Here is a 19473-nt window from a genome sequence, read left to right as displayed (position 1 = left end):
ACAGAACCGTGCATGTAACAATCGTTTTGATTTCTTTCTGTTGCATTTGATAATCAGGTAATCCAAAGTAACGGAGAGTAATCCGGTTACATTACTTCTATATTGTGATACTTAGATTAGGCTCCATCCATTGAGTGCTCCAAATCCAGGCTAAAAACATACTTTTATTCTCTAGCTATTCTTCTTTGACTTCTCATCTGATGCCAATATTTGTTTATGTGTGTATGAATGTTTACGTCTGTGTCTCTTTGATTCATTTATTCTATGAAAGGTTGTGTTGGTTAACTGCTCTGTTTTGTACAGCTCTTTGGTCAACGTGGGTTTTGTCATAAATGGGGCGAAGCCTGCGAGCTAGTTCAGGCAGTCAACTGGAGCACCAATGACACAGTCGCACATAACGCCTCTCGTCACTCTTGCAACCGACCAAACATAGTCTCCTAAATCTGGCGCTCTATTTAAGCTGTTGGATCTGCCTACCTGTGCCTCGCTGCTGCTGCTGTGTTCACGTTGGCGATGCTCGCCTGCCCCACCACCACCCCAGCTTCCACCTGTAGGCTCGGGGGTTAGTCATGTAATCATCACCCCATGTTCTATGTGGAGTGAAGAGGCCCGAGCCTAGACACCAAACTCAAACTGTTTCTGATAAACCCATTAATGAAACACGTGAGCTGTCTGACGGAAATGTGCTTTATAAATAAATGTGATTGATTAACTCTTCGTAACAGAATACATTTTAAAGTAACCCCTTGTTCCTTAATATGTCACTCTCTAATTTTTAGATGTATTGTAAGATTGTAATCCTGCTACTAATCCCCGGTTTTAAAAAACATACCAGTAATCAGATTACATCTTTTTCATTTAACTGAAACGGAAAACCGTTAGCTCTTCTAGTATCCTGGGAGTAACACATATCTTCCTACATCTAAAATAACCAGTATCACAAAGTAAAATAAAGCAGTTTTACTGGTGGTTTGGCAGCAGCATAGTGGGAGTGTGTGAAAGCGTCTCTCCTTGAAGCCAAGTCTTCGTAATTAGACAGACCCCCGCGCCTCAGAGCGATCCCATCATCCCTTGCGGCACAGATTTGTTGTTTCCAGAGGTACAAACTGCAGGGGAAACTGGATTTTTTTTCTCATTAAAGGAAACAAGCCCCGAGTTAGTTCAATTACATGAAGTATGCAGGGATGTTGTAAATTTAAAGATTTAAATAGCTTACAAAGTGGCCCCGGGCCCCATCAGTTAATTTCCTTAATTTATGGATTTTAGCGGAGTGTCTATGTCGAAAGGGAAGAAGTAGGTCATCTTCAGGATTTGCATTCAGCTTTGAGATCTCACAACAGATCCAAACATTTGCCCTTCTGACCGGCAGGAGCAGCTGGAGGGACAGGCAAGAGTTCGTCCTCTCTTACTGAAACAAAAACATACCACACATTGCTTTTCAGGGTTGGAAAACATGCAGACGATTGTAATATTGGACCCAGGTAATGAGATTATTGATGTTTTGTGTCCTTGATGAACACAGAGGAAGAACACGCTCTGATCTAGCATTCATTAAAGGATCGTTCCCACAAATTCCCCCCGAAATTGTAATGTTTGTCTTCCTTAAAGTCAAATCAATATGGATTTTTGCCTAATTTTTAGGTATGAATAAGCTGCAATAGGAAAGATTAAACTGCGTAGATGACAGCATATGTAAATGAAGTGTATGAATTAATAATGCATGACCTTAGAAGATAATAAGTTAGTCTGTAGGTTCAGAAGCAGGTGCTATAAGGGGGGGTTCATAAAGTGCCACAAAGGAGGACACAATGAGGCCTTTCTCTAAGACAGTTTGTCCTTTTAGCACATTTTTAGGGGCCCTGTAATGTTTTTGTGGTTGTTCCCTTTCCTGTAGTGTGTTATATAGGTTTTAGTGTATGTAAATGGTCTGCTGAGGCTAAAATCCCTGCGTTACCTCCAGAGGGAGTATCACTCCCACACGCTATATAGCTAACGCTCCAACACATTGTACGTGATAGGCCAAGGGGCGGGACATCTCTAAGCGTTTGACCAATCACAACAGAACCAATCAGAGCGAGCTGGGATCTGGTTTCAGACAGAGGGTGAAAAGAGGTGGGTAGAGAAAAAAAAAAGAGCTTTCTGAACATTGAAGCATGACATACAAATATGAGCCTGAACATTTGCTTCAACACAATTTAACACTTAATTAGATCTAAATTCAGTGGCTTTTGTGTTGGAGTGTTTTGGGAAATGCAGATTATGCAACCAGGCCAGGGTCCTACATTGAGGAATCAATAAATGCTGCTTTTTCCATGTATACATACTAATGCTAGATAACAGGAGGTTGGGACACAGTACCATCTGCTGGTTAGCTGCATCCCTGTGTGAATGATACCTGTTTATGGATGCACTCATTTGAAGGTCGAGCTGTTCATGTGTGGGGTTATAGGTTTAGTCTCCATCTGGTCCTTAAAAAGCCTCTATTTAACGGTGCTTGTTAGTGGCCCTAAATGTCAAGTCAATTTTATTTAGGCCACCCCTGAATCACATCTTTGCCTCGGGGGATTTAGAGTCTGTGCAGCGTACAGTGGTGGAAGGAGTAGTCAGATGTTTTACGAGTGTAAAAGTAGCAGTACTCATTTGTAAAAATACTAACAAGTAAAAGTCCTGAATTCAAAAAGTGTTGGATGTGATGCTTCTTGTTTAGTGGCTTTGAAACATACTGTTAAAACCTTTTGGTAATTACACAGGTCCATTTACATCATTTATGTCTCTTTTGAGTCATTATTTTTCTGCCAAAAGCTGCATTTATTTTCATATGGAACATTTCCGTTGCATTTAGTCCTCTGTGTAATGTGTTGGCTGAAAAAAACGAAATGCCAACACAAATATTTGTCATTCAAAAGTAAAAGTACTCAGGATTAAAGGACTGAAAAATGATTATTGAATTTCAGGAAGAACGGACAATGGTCATGCTCGTGCTAATTGGGATTCTCAAAGACGTATAGCAATTAAGTAAAACAAACGGAGAACTCTCAAAGGCATGCGTACGGGGGCAAACAGGTGCAAACGCGCAACGCCCTGCCCTTTCAAAAACAATGCAAATACAAAAACACAAATGTGCCCAAACATAGGAGCATTTACACAACTTGGACCGGACCCACGTGTGTGCGGCACATGTTAGTGTCCCCTTGTTTCTGTTCTGTTTTGAGCTTCTTGCAGTATTTGTTTTTATACAGTATGCAGCGTTCTGTTTATGCGCCGCTTTTTGGCAAACGATGCGCTTGTGTTGTAAGATGTTTCTGCACATTTGTGATTTTATATTTGCATTGTTTTTGAAACTGCAGTGCATTTCTCGCAAGTAAGTGTCTGGGCCGTGGAAGCGCGTTTGCACCTTTCGGACTCCGTACACAAGCAACCAGTTCTGTGGTTTCACTAAAGTATGAATTGAATTCTAATCTAATCTAGTTTTTATTACAATCAAGTTTTTTTCCTTCCTAAACTCTCACTTTGAGGTGATTTACATTAAAGCCGACGTTGTGTTCCTGTAATCCACGTGACCCAGGTTCAGCTGCACACTGTACTTCTGCACCAAGGTGAAAACAGCACCCACACACACACACACACACACTACGTACAGTCACAGCCTCCCCTTCTAAATGCGGGCATTTGCAAGAATCTCTTTCAAGCATTTCAAATCAGATCAACACTCCTGCTTTGCCCTCTGGCGTGGGGAGAAAGTTGCAAAAGAACATTGAGAACTTGCTTTTGGTAATCTGCATGCCTGGTGGAGCCCGGCTGCTGTCAATCGCTGCCTTCTTCCAGCCATTTGACATTCTGCTTGATGTTGGTGTGTGTGTGAGGTGCAGCAGCGACACTTATTGTTCGTTATTTCAGAGAGAGAGATAGAGACACAGAAAGAGGGAGAGGGAGAGGGGAGAGGGGGGTGTCAGTTTATTAATAGACCGTGTGGGGTTGTGTTGCACACAAACACCTAACAAGCACAGTGCAGAATTCCCTCAAGTGCTTAATGCCGGCAATTAAGTTTCCCAAAAAGCTGAGCACTAAGAGAGTGTGTACTTTCTGTGTACTTCTGAGAGTTGCAACGACCCTGATGCTGTCAAATGATCTCTTTGAACAGCATCTGATAGATAAATTAACCCCCTATCACTGTACACTTTTCGACCATTGCAGAATTACTGCAGTAGTCGAACATACATTTACTCAAGTCTGTACAAATTTGAGGTTTTTCTTGACTCAGTTTGTACTTTTACTAAGGCTTCCAAGCTGCTGTTTACTTATACCCAACTTAAAGAGAGTAATAAAGTACATTTTTAAACTTAAGATGCATTTATTCAACATCTGCAGTAACAAGTTTAAACGGAATAATTTTGAAACTTCTAACAAAATGAGCTCATAAAATATAAAGCATTTCATAGATTGCCTATCAGTATTAAAATGAGCTCCATCCCCAACTACAACAGTAAAAGTATTATATAAATGACAATATCATAAACAGCACAGCGGCCATTTTGCATTGACAAGTTTTACCTTCACACTTTGAGGACAATAATAATACTTTACTTTTTCTTTCCGTCACGGTCAACCTTTGTATTTTCACTCACCTCACTTTTATCTGCTATTTTGAAATGTTTTAAATGAGATAATTGTTTATTTTCTACTCTATTTTTATTTCTAATTAAGTGCAATACTCGTTTAACATACTGCCTGAACAAAAACACTTCCCACTGTTTATTAATAAATACGAATTTGGCATTGCTACTTTGTTTTTTAAGAGCTTTATACCCCCTATATATTTATTAAAAGGGGTAAAATAATCAGTAGTTCACTAATAAAAAACCAGGAGGCATGTAGCAGGACTGTTTCATCTCACATCCCTTAAACATACCTACATATTCTGCAACAAATGAGTCTATAGAGTAAATTAAAGTGTAACTGAGAGACAGCTTAACTCTTAATTAAATGATGAATTTTCACTGAAACAGATATTATAATTTATTAGTTAATTTCCCAGCTCAAACTAGAGGTCAATACTAACTCAAGTTGAGTACAACCCTTAAAAAAATCCAATCATTTCATCTCTTTCTGGTCTCACAGATCATCAACATCTGGATCAGAAGCTGAGATTTGACTAAAGAGTCTCTTCTGCTGCCATCATGTGGTCTGAGGCTCTAATCACAGGAAATATACAAGCTGTAAGTAAGTGCTTAGCACCTGGGAGGAGGCCTTCAGATACAAGAGGCCTTTCACACCTTTGGAGGACGATTGCTGCATTTTTTTTGGCAAAGAGTTAAATTATGATGTTTGAATTCAGAGAATATAAGTGACTTCTGTTTTGAGTTTGAGAGAGAGGCGATACTTTGGCTTCGTTTTGTGTCCGTTGTCAATCCTTCACCAAACTCTCCTAATAGCCTCTTAATCTAAGTGCAATACTCTGTGAAACCGTTCAAAGACAATCCTTAGAAATATGTTATTGTGCTCCTGGCTGAAACCAGTCTAACACACATCCAGCATCATGCTTGAGTGTGTGAACAGAGGGGAAAAATGGTCTTTTTGCTTCTTGTTGCTGCGACTATTTGCTTAAGCAGTAACAACGTGAACAGTGCGATGCCTCCAATCACATCTGGTATGCTTCACATAGCATTCCCGGCTCTCCACGTAGGCCCGGGGAGGAAGTCCCTGGCACCGCGGAGCACCCACAGTCCTCATTAGAGTGCATGTGTCACGGTGGCATCAACCCGCAGCCTTGACTTATGCTTTACATGAAAAATCATCCATCACAACACTGTCGACAGGAAACACGGAGCTCGTCTTGAACGGTTTGAGCTCGTGTGTTTGCCGTCCTCAAGGGCCTCTTTTTTCTCCTCCTTCTGCAGCCATGTTGTTGGGACTAGTAATGGCCCGAGACTCAAACCGGAGTCCCTGTCCTTTTGTTGTGCACTGAGCTCGCTAACAGCACCGAGCAGGGACAGGGTTTGATGTGTCTTGTGAAGGACCGCTTGCTTTGTCAACACTGAGGCCTCCGCACTGACACGATGGAAGCTCGACGCCTCGGGGTGACAACGACAGGGCGGGGGAGGGTGGGTCACTGCACCCTGGTAAAAGAGAGACAGAGGAAAAGAGAGGCTATGGGAGGGGGGGTGATGGTGGGGGGGGGGGGGGAGGGGAAGGGTGCCAGCTAGTGTGGCCAGAGCCCAGGGCGAGAGGAGAGTGCTCCGTGCAGCAGACGGCCTGGTAGGGACTGAGGCTGCTGGCTGATGACATTTTATGGTCACAACATGCAATCCCACCCAAAATACAGTTTTCATACGCTGAACACTGGTGGGGTTTTTTGTTGCAGCAACACAAAGAACAACGCAGCTTTACGTGTCATCATGTCCTTTGAGTTCCACTTCTTTACCAGTAGACAGAGCAGTGGGAGGTAACATTTATTTTTTGTTGCAGCCACACAAAGAACAATGCAGTGTTGGGTGTCATCATGTCCTTTGAGTTCCACTTCTTAACCAGTAGACAGAGCAGAGTGTGGGAAAATTCACTAACCATGTGAAGGGACAAAAGACACTTTTTAAAGCAAAAAGAGATTTTATTTTACAGATCATTTTCAATAAATTAAATCATTATCGGCCGTTTAATATTTAAAAGTATCAGTAATTATTAGTAAATTGCTGGGAATTAATTACGTACTTTCCTAAAGCAATTCTATGAAAGGCTTAATCATTTATCAACTCAAGAAATATATTGTATTTTTCCACTTTCAGAAATAAAACTATTTTAGATTTTAAAAAAAACTATAGTTCGTCATCAATTAAACTAAATATTAGTGCTTTAATAAAATACATGGACAACTCATAAACTATGGTTTAAAACCTCTTTGGTGTATAATCCCACGTACAAAGCTGTGTCCCCTTTAGAAGTTCATGAGTCGTTCCACAAAAGACACTTTGTAAAAAAAACTAACATTAGAGCAATAATGTGAATAATGTGCATTTCTACAAAACGTCATTCGTGAACTATTAGTCATGTCACGAATAGATTAACCCTGCTGACCGTCGACCAACAGCAGCAGCAACATGCATTGATGCAACAGCATTAAGAGGTCAAAATGCAATATATAGCATGTTGTTTTTCTACAGTGCGAGTGTTTGTACTGCTGAGTGTTTGAATACATTTAGCTGACAATACCAGCGCCTTTTACCTAGAATACAAGACGTAAACTCTTGAAGCAGTATCATCACCTTTTAATATTTACTTCAGTAACATATCTGAGCCCTTCCTCCATCACTGGATACATACTGATGTACCCGTGGTTGACTTGATTCAGTTGTACCTCCTTTAAGTAGCATTTCTCTACATTATTTCACACAACAGCCAGAGCCAGCGTCTCTGTTTCTGTTGCATATGTTGCTCGGCCTGTTAGCCTATGATATATGTGTTGTGTGCAGCGAAACTCGCTCTCAATGTGTTCGCCGTCCTCCAGAGGGAAGACAGAGTCGAGGCCGGCCCGGAGGCGCTGATCTCTCCGGGTCGCCCTGATGCAGAGCGAGACGCCGAGCCCCAAAGACATGGCTTTCTTTCACCAACACTTTGTGTTAAGTGGCCATAAGTAACTCTGGGTTTGCATTGTGCATGCAACCAGAGAGTTCATTCTCTCACACATCGTTATGGTTCACCCGTGTGTGTGTGTGTGTGTGTCTTTCCCCTCTGTTTCAGCTCTGACCTCATCCTGTCATTCCTACCTCTGATATGGAGCACTACTTCTGTAAAGCCGCTGTGCAGATGTCAGCCACGAGAGAGTTTGGATCTTCTTTCAGTTTCTCTGGAAGTATCAGTCCTCTGGTCTGTCTCTTTCCTTTTCCCTGTTTGGATAAGAAGCTTCACTGTCAAATGTAGAAAAAAAAAAGGTTTAATTTCAAGCTTTGTTATTTTCTTGAGATGATAAATGATTAGCTGTACTGAGCAAAGTGTTAAACATAAGGTATGAAATGAAGAAGGTGGAAAAGTTACACGCGTTATTATCTCCTTGCTGCAGCTATCTCTCACTACAGAGGATTTGAGTGTCTTTCAGCTGATTTTATTCGGTCGAGACCCTTAACTCTACTGATTTGAAGGGGTGTATTGGGCTGAAATTAACCCTATAATACATCCTGGGTCTCTCTTGTCCCTACTAACCCACATCATACAATATTTTGGTCAGTGGAGCCTTCACAGTGAGTCCTGTGGGTTAGCTGCTGTATTTGTTAGTGAGTATTTGCATACCGACTGAGTACATACTATTATATTTGATGGTTAAACCCAGACTGGGGATTTATGTTGTGGTGAAATGAATCAGCTTTGTTTTCAGAAACATCCTTAGCAAATATAAGAGGGTCAAAGGTCTCAACTGTATGCATTTCAACATGATTTTCAAGCTGAATTTGGGTTAATTGAAATACGTTTATAGCAGCAGAGGGTATTTAGCCATGTTTGCAGATGGGAACCCCTCTAAAAACTGTAAATCGCTGCCTTCAATTTGCTCTGGCTTCAGTGCTGTCGGGTTCCCTCACCACTCTAACCAACACAGGCCGAGCACACCGTTTTCAATCGATACACCTGCTGTTCACAAACGGCACGGATCAAAATGGAAAGCAAACCAAGTTTGCTGGTGAACATGGGGGAGCTTTTAGCAGCTAAAGAGAAACATATTTCCCTCAGGAGTCAGTGGAAAGCTAAAGTGGATAAACACGGTACAGAAACATTTAAAGGAGTGCTAAGGTTGCTCCATGGACAAGGGATGGGAAACACAAGAGGCATTATGCTTATGTTTGGCAATTAATTACCTTTTCTCAACTTTCCGTTAACCATACGAGTTAAAAAGCACCATCCAAAAGGACAGAAAGTGCTATCATAGCCCCAAACATCCAGATTAGTATTTGCAATATTATTATTAAACATATCGATTTTTTGTGTCAATGCAATATTTCCAGACAAACTATTGTGGTTTAGGCTCCATAGATATATTCCATGACCAATATTTACGTGAGCAAGTGTCTTAATCCAACGTTAGTTTTCTCATTGGACCGGTGTTAGAAACCTCTCCATCTGATCCTGTTTCTTTACGACGAGTTCTCCCGGCTCTCTCTTTCCAACTCTGTCTCTGGATTCATCATCTCCAGAGTCTAATGAAACGCCCGGCGCTGTGTCCTGCTGGGGAACGAGCCGCTGAGAGTCGGCGTGATGCACCTGCCTTCTGCCAGCCGCCGCAGAGCTGCAGCCAGCCTACAGGCGCTTCCAGATAACTCCTGTCTGATTAGCTCCTTAGGAGGACATTGTTCCAAAAGCAATTCACTCCACTCCCAGTATTAATTTAGTCCTGAGAGAGAGGCCCATCCATCGTGGGTAGGACGGGCCTCGCTGAGGGCCCACCCCGCGGGCTGCTAATAGCACGGCACCTCCTGGCCTGTCACTATAAGTGATAGTCTCTCCAAGTTTGTTGCCTCGTCGTGTGTTTCTCCCATCAGCCAGTTCAACCTCTCTCTCTCCACTTTCCTCCTTCTTTTTCACTCCCTCTGTGGGGCGGAGGTTCAGGGCAGGTGTCTTCTCCGTCACTTCCATCACTCACGCTGCTTGACGAAGGGAAGACACAGTTCACAACACGACGGGAGCAGGGGGGGGGTGATTCATTGAAAGCTCGCCTTAGAGAGAAACAGTGGCTGCCTTTTTTTGGGGGGGGCTGGGGTTGTTTGTGAGAGCGACCAGCAACAAGGATATAATAGAAGCATGTGAAATAAAACTTTCACATGCAACTAACAATCCTTTACTCTCACATTTTCAATAGTTGGATATCTCTTACACAGTCAAATTCATGCATCGTAGCACAGTCATCAGAACATCAGAACGGTTTCTGTGCATGTAAAGGGTCTGCAAAGGCTAAAATCCCTGCGTTCGCTCCAGAGGGAGTTTTTCTCCCCCACGCACTCCCCCCCACTCCCCCCCCTTCCTGATACGCCTCCAATGGACTCCTTCGTTTACTTCTGTAACATCACTTGAAAAGAAGATGATTAGGGCACCGTGAAGGAGTTAGAATAATGAGAAAATAGTGGGACATTTTTAGTAGAAATTTTGGGGAAAAAAGTAAAAAATTAGAAAAAAACTAAATCTAAACTTTTAGGAGAAAAGTGATCATTTTCAAAACAAATATTGGACATTTTTAAAAGTCAAAATTAAGAAAAAATGTCAGAAATTCGAAAAAAAGTCAGATCTTTTAGGAAAATAGTGATCATTTTGAAGAAAGTCGGAAATTCAAAAAAGTCGAAATTTGGAAAAGAAAATCTGAAGCTTGAAAAACCAAAAAGGAAAAAAACTAAAAGTGTGATTTTCTCCCCCATTTCACTCCATGGTGATAGCAGGCCACCCCAAATAGCCACTCAGATAATACCAGGAAATTCTGATGTACCGTTTCAAAATAAAAGGCCTCTGAAATCCCTGGGTGACATCTGAAATCAGACACCCAGTGGAAATGGAAAGTTCAATTTTAGTTTTAGTGTTCACTCTGTTATAATGTGGTCGTAAATTATTATTGATTTAATTATTTAGTACATATTTGTTCATTTAAGCTCCAGTATATATGCATTTTTAGAAAGAAAAACATGCCTAAAATAAATAAATGTAATACCTAAGCTTCAGAGGTAATACATGTGGGGTTTCTCCAGGTAGAGGTTTAGCTCGAAGGTTAAAGCCCCGCTCCGCCTGCAGCCGCTTCATTACAGATCCTATGTTTATTGATTGGAGTTCATTAAAAGCTGCTGCATAATTCATGCCAATGCCAGCCTATAGCTCCATTAGGACTCACAGTGGATGTCACGGGTGTTTTACTGTCAAAAGAGACGCATGACGCCGGTGACGGTGGCAGCAAATTGGCTGCCAAAGAGCACGACGGTACACTATGTGCATTAAAGGGGACACAGTACTCCCAGGAGCAGTGCCATGGTTTGGGTTTGAAAGATTTCAGATGCAGTACTGCCATCATGTGGTTAGGAACAGCATCACTACAGTACGAGAAAATACACAGCAGGGCTTCCAGGCATTCAGTAACAGTCAAAACTTTACCACCACTGTAAACCTACATACATGTCTTTATTCATATGTATGGTTATCTTAATTCATCTCTGTAAACTCAGCTATGATTGACCTAATCCCATGATTTGTATCTATACTCTTACTTATATTAGCATTGTTTTTCACCTGTCATAATGCTGCTATTCATCTTTGCTACGTTGCATTAGCACTCTTGTCTTTACTTAAAATGAACGTGTGCTTGCCTCTTTATTCAATACGTTAGTCTACTCTTTTATTCTGAGTCACTGTTGGTGGTTTTAATAGAGGTTTATCTTATCAAAGTTTATTTATACAGCCCTAAAATCGCACAACCTGTCCTTAGACCCTCACATCAGACAAAGGAAAGACTCCCAAAGACACTCCACAATCCTATCTTGTAACAAAACACAAGACATCACATGTGAAATACATGTACCTACAGCATATGCAACATGTGTTTGTACATATGACTTCACTCACATACAAATATATTTATCAGTCTGTTGTTTTTTATCTGGTTATTCAGATATTTGTATTCAAACTAAACTTATTTTCATTCTTCCGATCCTTGTGTGAATCTATGGGGATCAATATAGGTGTCAAATAACATCACATACTTACATATGCACACACGCACGCATGCACAAAAGCATACACACAATATAAGTATGTGTGCATGCATGTTTAGTATAAAGTATATAGGATTACGTTTTGTATACGTATGTGCAGGTGTACGTCTGTATCTGCTTGTGCATGTAATGCCAATCTAAGTTAATGGATATATGTTTGGATATATGTTTATTATTTGCAAATTACCGGGTGTACATGCACAGTATACCAGGAATTTATTTAAGTTGAATTTAAAACGATATCTGTAGGTGTATACATGCTCTGTTCTGTTAACATGAGAATTAACTACCTAAATATTCTATTCTGTCTGTCTATGTTTAAATCTGTGCGTACTACCATGTTATATGTTGTGTGTCAACTTTTACTTGCACATTTGGAGTATGGGGAAACGTAATTACAATCATCTGTGTAATTACTTGTACTAATTGCACGGTCTGATCGACAATAAAGTTCATTCATCAAAAATAACAATAAAAAATTGTTAGCAAAAAAACAACACAACACAACAGCATGCGTGTCATCTCCGATGCATCTATATGTGAAATAGTCTACAGTAAAAGCCTCATTTAAATCAGTTTCCAGTTTTAGAGCCATGAAATACAAACAGTGCACCCATAAAAAGGGGGAATGATGGCAGTGAAAGTTCCTGCTGGAGCACAGGAGGGGGAAATGAAATAATGACAGATTGAGATTTTATTTCTCCAAAGCCATTCTCATGATATTATCCCAGACTGCATCCTGCCAAATGATACACAAGTGCTTGTTTCCAGCGCGTCGATGCACGGGGCCAACTCGGTTAATCAAACGAGATTTTCGGGAGGCACGTGTCCTCAGCAGGACTTTGAGATTCCCTCCGTAAAAATTATTTCCCACTTGTCATTTTGCTTTGCTTGATTAATAACAGAGCTCCTGCAAATCATTTTAATGAGGTTGATATGGCAGTGCCGAGCGTGCTGCAGCGCATTGCCAAAACAAACAAGGATTTCAAGTGAAAGGGGGGTGGTGGGGATTAACCTGGCATGCATGGGGAGTTTTGTGTTTGATGCTTGGGGAAATATTTTCTGCCTCTCCAATGTGGCTCCAACAAACCCGGGAGTCGTGCATTTAGGTTGTTTTTGTTCTGCTAATGGCATTGATGCAGTCGTTGCCATTGTGTGGGAGGCTTTGTGTGAAAATGTTCGTCACAAAATCAGCAGAAAGCTGTCATCAGCCATGGTAATGCTGTCTCAAAGGCAAACATGAAGATTAACTGAGGAACTTATACTTGAAAAATAGAGCAACAGTCCTCCCAACCAAGCCGAGGTTGTTTATCACTCCGGGAAGATGTTTGGTTGCCTTCCTCGTACGTCTGCTTCGGGCCCTTAAGCTGATTTAGCTACACAAGCACGTTGTCTTCAAAGCATGTCAAGATTTTCCACGCACACTAATGAGGTAAATGGATGGCTTTTGTTTTCTTCACAGTTTTTAAACTTCCCCCCAAAGTGCTCTCATGACTTATACAAGAGCTGCGGCGGAAATCAGCCTCGAGCGTTTAATCAAATTTCAAACTCTACAGAGTGATCAATTTGGGCTGCAGTATTCGTCTGCCACACAAGCAAAGAGCATCATGTACACACACACACACACACACACACACACACACACACACACACACACCCCCCCCCCCCATTCTGGAAGTAAAAATGGGACTGTGACAGATTTAAATGCAGGTGGAGCCGTGTGAGAGTCATACAAATTAGAGCGCTTTCAGACACCATACAATACTCTGATCTTGTCACAGAGTGGAGATGAAGGAAATCATTTCTCTCAGACCTTGGCTATGTAGGAGAAGGAAAGCCCTGATTTTGAAAAGCATCTGTAGTACTAGTATTTTTCGTGAACTAGTACTACAGATATTCCTGGTTTTAAGGCATTTCTAGACTGGTCAACATTGACCCTAGGATAACAGGAGGGATCCATATTACATTAAAAAGATGCATAAATAAACTAAAGCACATCAGTGTGGCAGTGTTGTATATTGTGTGGCTTGAGTGTTTACACATCAAGTCACATTTCACAACAAATGCAGAAGTAATTGCAAAACAGTTAACTGGACAAAATTGCTTCTAAGAGGCGATTACTCTAAAATATATCCTGCAGTCTAGCTGAACTAAAGTTGTGCCGTTTTGTTTCCAACTACAGGTGGGTTAAGACTCCTCCAGATGAAACGCAAACACCTCAGTGTGAGAGTTAAGTGTGTTCTGAATCCATGGTGTTAGGGTCGAGTAGTACTGCTGTAATGTTGTGAAATTATACACAACTATGCTAAGCTAGAAGACCTGTTTCAAGTCAAGGAGGTAGCATACTGAGCTATTGAGATGCTAACAAGACAAGCTAATGATGGTGTTTAAGCTAACCAACATGCAGCTACATTTATGTGCTTATGACCTTGTCTTCATAAAGAAAAATACAAAAAAGGTGGTGCTGAGAAAATACTGCACCTACTATTGGATACGTTACTGATCCCCCCTTGTTTCTTATTCCTTTCTGAGGTTTCCCCCCTGAAAACAATTAAAATCAGCATTTTCTACATATGTTAGGAACCTAATTCAATAATACTTATACAAACATTTCTCCAAATATGTTTATCTTACAAAAGATTATTTTTTTCCCCCGCAGAAATGTTTATGTCTGTTTGAGTTGTGATGATTTTAGAATAGTTTTGACAGAAAAACCAAGAAAACACAGATTTTGTGAAGAGTTGTACACAGAAGGGAGAATTGTCTTTTGCATAAAACCCCAAAAGTTGACAGAGAATATATATTTGATAGAGATATAGCTTAAAGTTCACCCTGATTTGCAGACTTTGAAACTCATTAACTTTGAAACAGAGGGATTTAACTACTCACCATGCAGCCATCAGACAGATGCAGAATCACTTCCTGGTTAGAGATGAAGGGGCGTGGCTTATACCGTCCTCAGCCAATGGCCTGGAAGTATTCGTGTTGAGGTTGTGACAGGAAAACAGGGAACTACATTATTGACATGATTACAATTTCCCAAATGAAATTCACTTTAAATCTAAATCATGTGATGTCTGTATAAAAGTTTTTTCAGAATATTATGCTTTTCTTTATTGTCTGAAAGATCTATTTAATCGTTACTTCACAAACATATGATTTTAACCAGAGAAAGATCGAGTTAGATGTACAAGTAGAGCTGAAATGCAATATGAATGATTTCAATATGCATGTTGCAAAACTTTTGGTGATTTAAGTACATTTTTCTGAGTATTCCTACATAACTTTTGCTCGAGTAACATTTAAATCCAGGACTTTTCACTGCTAACACATGGTTTTTAAAGTGTGCTGCTGCTATTTTACCAAGTAAATGATTGGAAAATGTCTTTGTACACTGCTTTAAAGTAAAACATTGTGAAGAATAGAAATAAAGGAGCCAGAGGTAGGCTTCTTCTTCTTTGCATCTTGGAAACAAAAGAATATGTCTCTCCTTAAGATGTTTTGATAGATGTGGATTTAATAGAAATGTATTGTTGTTGTTTATTTTGTACAAGGAGGAAACAAACTGAGAAAAAGATGTGAGCTTGTGGATATATATTTATATCAAAAGATTTGAGCCAACAGCCAAAAGCATCTCTTTATAGCTGCACCAATGCCAAGTACACACCGAGGAATACATTGCAGAGCTGCCAGTAACAACATCACCTGCGTTGTGTCTTAGTCAACACTTTCTCTGTTCTGACCGTAAAACGTAATTGTTGAAGGCAGACCTGGAAAAAAATGAAAACGGTGTTGTTGTTTCTCTCTTCCTTCCTCGCACAAAAGCAGCAGCTGCATGAAAGGAGTTCCTCTCTGGGATTCTTCAAAGGCCATCCTGGGAAATGTTAGAAAGCCACGGCAGCAGAAGTAGGGTGAAGCAGACTGAAGGCACCAAAAAAGAGAAACGATCACAAAGTGTCCCCCGGCGAACATCACAGACTGATGACACATAACAGCGCAAAGGAGAGGATTACTTCAAATTGAAACCAATTTCTTGGCAGCAAAAAGGCTATTGCTCTTTTATCTCTTTTATCTTTTGAGACTAGGACACATTGACCAGATCCAGAATGAACAGACTAAGCAGCTCACCGCTACAGAACCATGGTTTCATGTAAAGATCTTTATGTTGTTTATTTCTTTATGAGGACATTTTGGAAAAACCTCTTGCTGCCAATTTGGGGCGGCTCTATAGCTTTATAACTTCCATTCAATCCAGTGAATCTTTTCAGTGGCCAACAGAAGCACTCTATTATTCAATTGCCTGATTGGCAGATGTCCAGTACAAACAAAGTTCTGCATGGACCATAAAATTCTGGATGCCAATCGTGTAAAATGGTGCTGGTTTCATATGCAAACAAAGCCAGTGGGTTTTTTCCATTAGTCTAATAAAAACTTACGAGGAGCAAAATAATCCTCTCAAATGAACGCTTAAATGCTTTTCCACTAAATTCAATCACATGAAGAAGGCCAATAAACAAACTGTACTCTTCATAACTTTCACGAAGCCACTAAGCTAAAGGCGGACCAGTGTTTGGCGCGAAGACGTTTAGATGTCTCATTACACATTTGTTATCAACCATCTTTTTAAAGACACAACAACGCTTTCAATTTCATAAACGGGTATGTTTCTCTTAATCCAGTGCTGGTCACATACTTTGTGTTAGGCATCTAACCAAAACCCATTGACTTTAAAAGGAAAACCAAAAAAGTGTCATCTCATTTCTGGGTGTTAAAAGGAATTTTAGCAGCAGCACTCATGGTGTGTAACGTGGTGATAGTGGTACCAGTAGTCGTGGGTAGAAAAAGGAGTGAAAATGGTATAATATCTTGGCCAATCAGTCGGTTGGTCCACCAAATTTTCATCCTGACTAAAATATCTCAACAACTCCTGGAAGGATTGATATTTTGTGCAGGCATTCATGGAGGAAAGCTCCTACTGACTTTGTTGCCGTTTCTTCCAGCAACACTCCGTCATGTTTTACCTTTGCTTTGTGAACACAGGCTTTTGCTGCATCATATACTGGCTCCATCACGGCTCCATTTCCTCCGTTCACAGAGTTTGGGTTCACTGGGTTTGGGCTGCACCATGTTTATGACTCCTCTTAGTATCTTTCTGAAGCATGAAATTCAGTTGTTTATACATTTTATTGAATTTCTTTTATTGGTAATTGACTTTAAATACAGTTTTATTGATACTTTTAATGTGTTGCTGACCTTGTCCTCATACAGACAAAGCAGCTACTGAGAGACACAATATTTAGACCAATTGTATTTGATGCATGGCAACAATTTCCTCTTAACTCTCATCACTATTAAGCCCCTTTAAATTGAATTGAGAAGAAGACAAGCATCTCTTTCTCTAATCCTCCTTTCAGTGGCTCCTTATCTCTGAGATCTCCAACACTGTAGCCACATTCACAACATAGTAATTTCCATTTACATATCTTCTGTTTGTGTTATCAACAGGATGATTGCGAAATTGGATCGCAGCTCACGAAATACTATGTTGACCAGAAGGCATTACCGAGCTGCCGCAGCTGCAGATAACATCATTACTGCACCATCACGGCATCATCAGAGTAAATAAACAACTATATTGACATTTAAAATGAGTGATCACAGACGAGGTTTGAAGCCACACACATTTGTCATATTGAAGTAGGGCCAAAAAGCATCTGTTGCCACATCTAAATGAGCTGCAAATGTGTGTTCATGCTGGGGAAACACAGACATGTCGGCTTTGAGTCAATTCGACAGCTATCGGATGGATTGCCATGGCATTTGCTACAGACATCAATGTTCCTCTCAGGATGAATTGAAATGACTTTGTTGATCCCCTGATCATTTTTTAAGTTCCTTTATCAGGTTACTTGTCCAATAGTTTGGTTGAAATATCTGCAAAAGTACCCCATAAACGTCAGCTGCACTACGTGATGAGCAGTGGAAACGTTATACCAGAGACACGTCTGCCAAAACTGTTTTTCTTTCAAACACTATCAATGAAAATAGGCTGAAAGCTAGGCCTCACATGGTCAATTCACATGTTGGAGTTCATTAAAGAGTCCCTATTAAGCTTTTTGGGGTTTTCCCTTTCATGTAGTGCTTTTTATAGTTTTGTGTGCATGTCAATGGTCTGCAGACGCTAAAATCCCTGTATTTCCCTAAAACGCCTTCTATTGGACATCTTTGATTACTTTCGTGACAAAGTGACATCAATACTCACACTTCTGTTGGCTAGCGTTCCAACAGATTGTACGTGATAGGTTAAGGGGCGGGACATCTGTAAGCTGTTGACCAATCACAGGGAAGAAGAAGAATATATACCTTTAATGGTCCCACAGGGGGGAAATGTACATTCTGCACTCGACCCATCGTAGTTATAGGAGCAGTGGGCTGCCATTATGAACGGCGCCTTGCTCAGGGACACCTCGGTAGCACTTTTGGGGACTTGAACCGGTGACTCCACATCAGAACAGACTGGGCTCTGGTTTCAGACAGAGGGTGAAAAGAGGCGCTGCAGTACAGGCAGTATGAGAAAAATAAAGAGCTTTCTGAACATTTAAGCATGGAGACATGTCCCAGGAGAGACACTGAATACAAATATGAACCTGGAAATGAGAAAAAATAAACACTCACAATGCAGGTGCAAGAACATGAACAAATAAAAGACACACGTTGAAAATGCTAAAGACAATTTATTAGTAGACACTCATCAGCCAGAAATGATAACCTCCTGTAGAATGTCTTCCTGAAATACACCATTTGATTGGCAGTGTAAAATAAGGCAAAGGGCTTAAGATCATATTTTATACACTTCTGCACCAACAATTAACAGTTATACATTCACTTGTTACTGTAATTACGCTTTTGATAAATCTGTCCATACACCCACATACCAAGAAAACTCTATTAGCGGGGTGGGGGCGGGGGCAGGGGCAGTGGGGGGGGACGGACGGACAGAGTATTTGAGTAATACTCGTCTTAATGCAGTAGCTTTTTTTGCTTTTGGCTATACCTAGCTACATAGAATCTGACCACAACCTAAACAAAGATTAGATTTTGGAATTGCAAAAGCCAACACCGACAAAAGTTCATACGATTACCATCACCGTGAAAGGGTACTACCACCAAAATTGTTAAAGATTGATTATAGTGTGTATAGATTTTTAAAGAATATAAATTTCTCCTTAGGCAAATACGTCTCTTTATAAAGTATTTTTCTCACATAAAACACATTTCCAGTGAGCTGCGAAGCGTAGAGCTACTATATAGGAGACAAGCGATTGGTTGTTCCCGGCATCACAATTCATAAAAGTTTGCATCGGGTCCTAAAACATATTCTGCTACTCACTTTGGTTGGACTACACTTTATCTTGATTTCAGTTTGTTTTATCTGTATTTTCAAGGCTTTTACCTTCATATATTTGTGGTATTTTGTGGTCACTCTTTCATACAGTAAGCTTACACCGAGATTTAAACTCAGCTTTTGTGTGGGTAAACCTCGACTGACGACGCCTATCAGTCAAATGATCTTGGATATTTACAGTATGTGATGAGTTGTCCTTTTTTTCCATTAACTCTTAGTGTATGCAAGACATCTGAGTCTTAGAAAAAGTGACCTAAGAGCCCTAATTTAAAACAGCTTGAGTGCTCTCTGTGCTGATCCCACTTATCAGACCTGCAAGAAGGAATAATTAATCAAATAGAACTT

General features: G+C 40.5%; 1 long non-coding RNA gene across 1 annotated transcript; it reads right to left on the bottom strand.

Moving 5' to 3' along the window:
• Window positions 1–748: 748 nt before the first annotated feature.
• On the bottom strand, window positions 749–7878 carry LOC134863745 (uncharacterized). Its single transcript, XR_010165713.1, has 3 exons — window positions 7758–7878; window positions 1217–1408; window positions 749–1118 (listed from the first exon to the last, which is right to left on the bottom strand). It is a non-coding gene; the product is annotated as an uncharacterized LOC134863745 (long non-coding RNA).
• Window positions 7879–19473: the final 11595 nt, after the last annotated feature.

The sequence above is a fragment of the Eleginops maclovinus genome, chromosome 4 (genome assembly GCF_036324505.1).
Source record: "Eleginops maclovinus isolate JMC-PN-2008 ecotype Puerto Natales chromosome 4, JC_Emac_rtc_rv5, whole genome shotgun sequence".
NCBI classification, from domain to species: Eukaryota; Metazoa; Chordata; class Actinopteri; order Perciformes; family Eleginopidae; genus Eleginops; species Eleginops maclovinus.
This window is presented reverse-complemented; position numbering and strand designations above follow the sequence as displayed.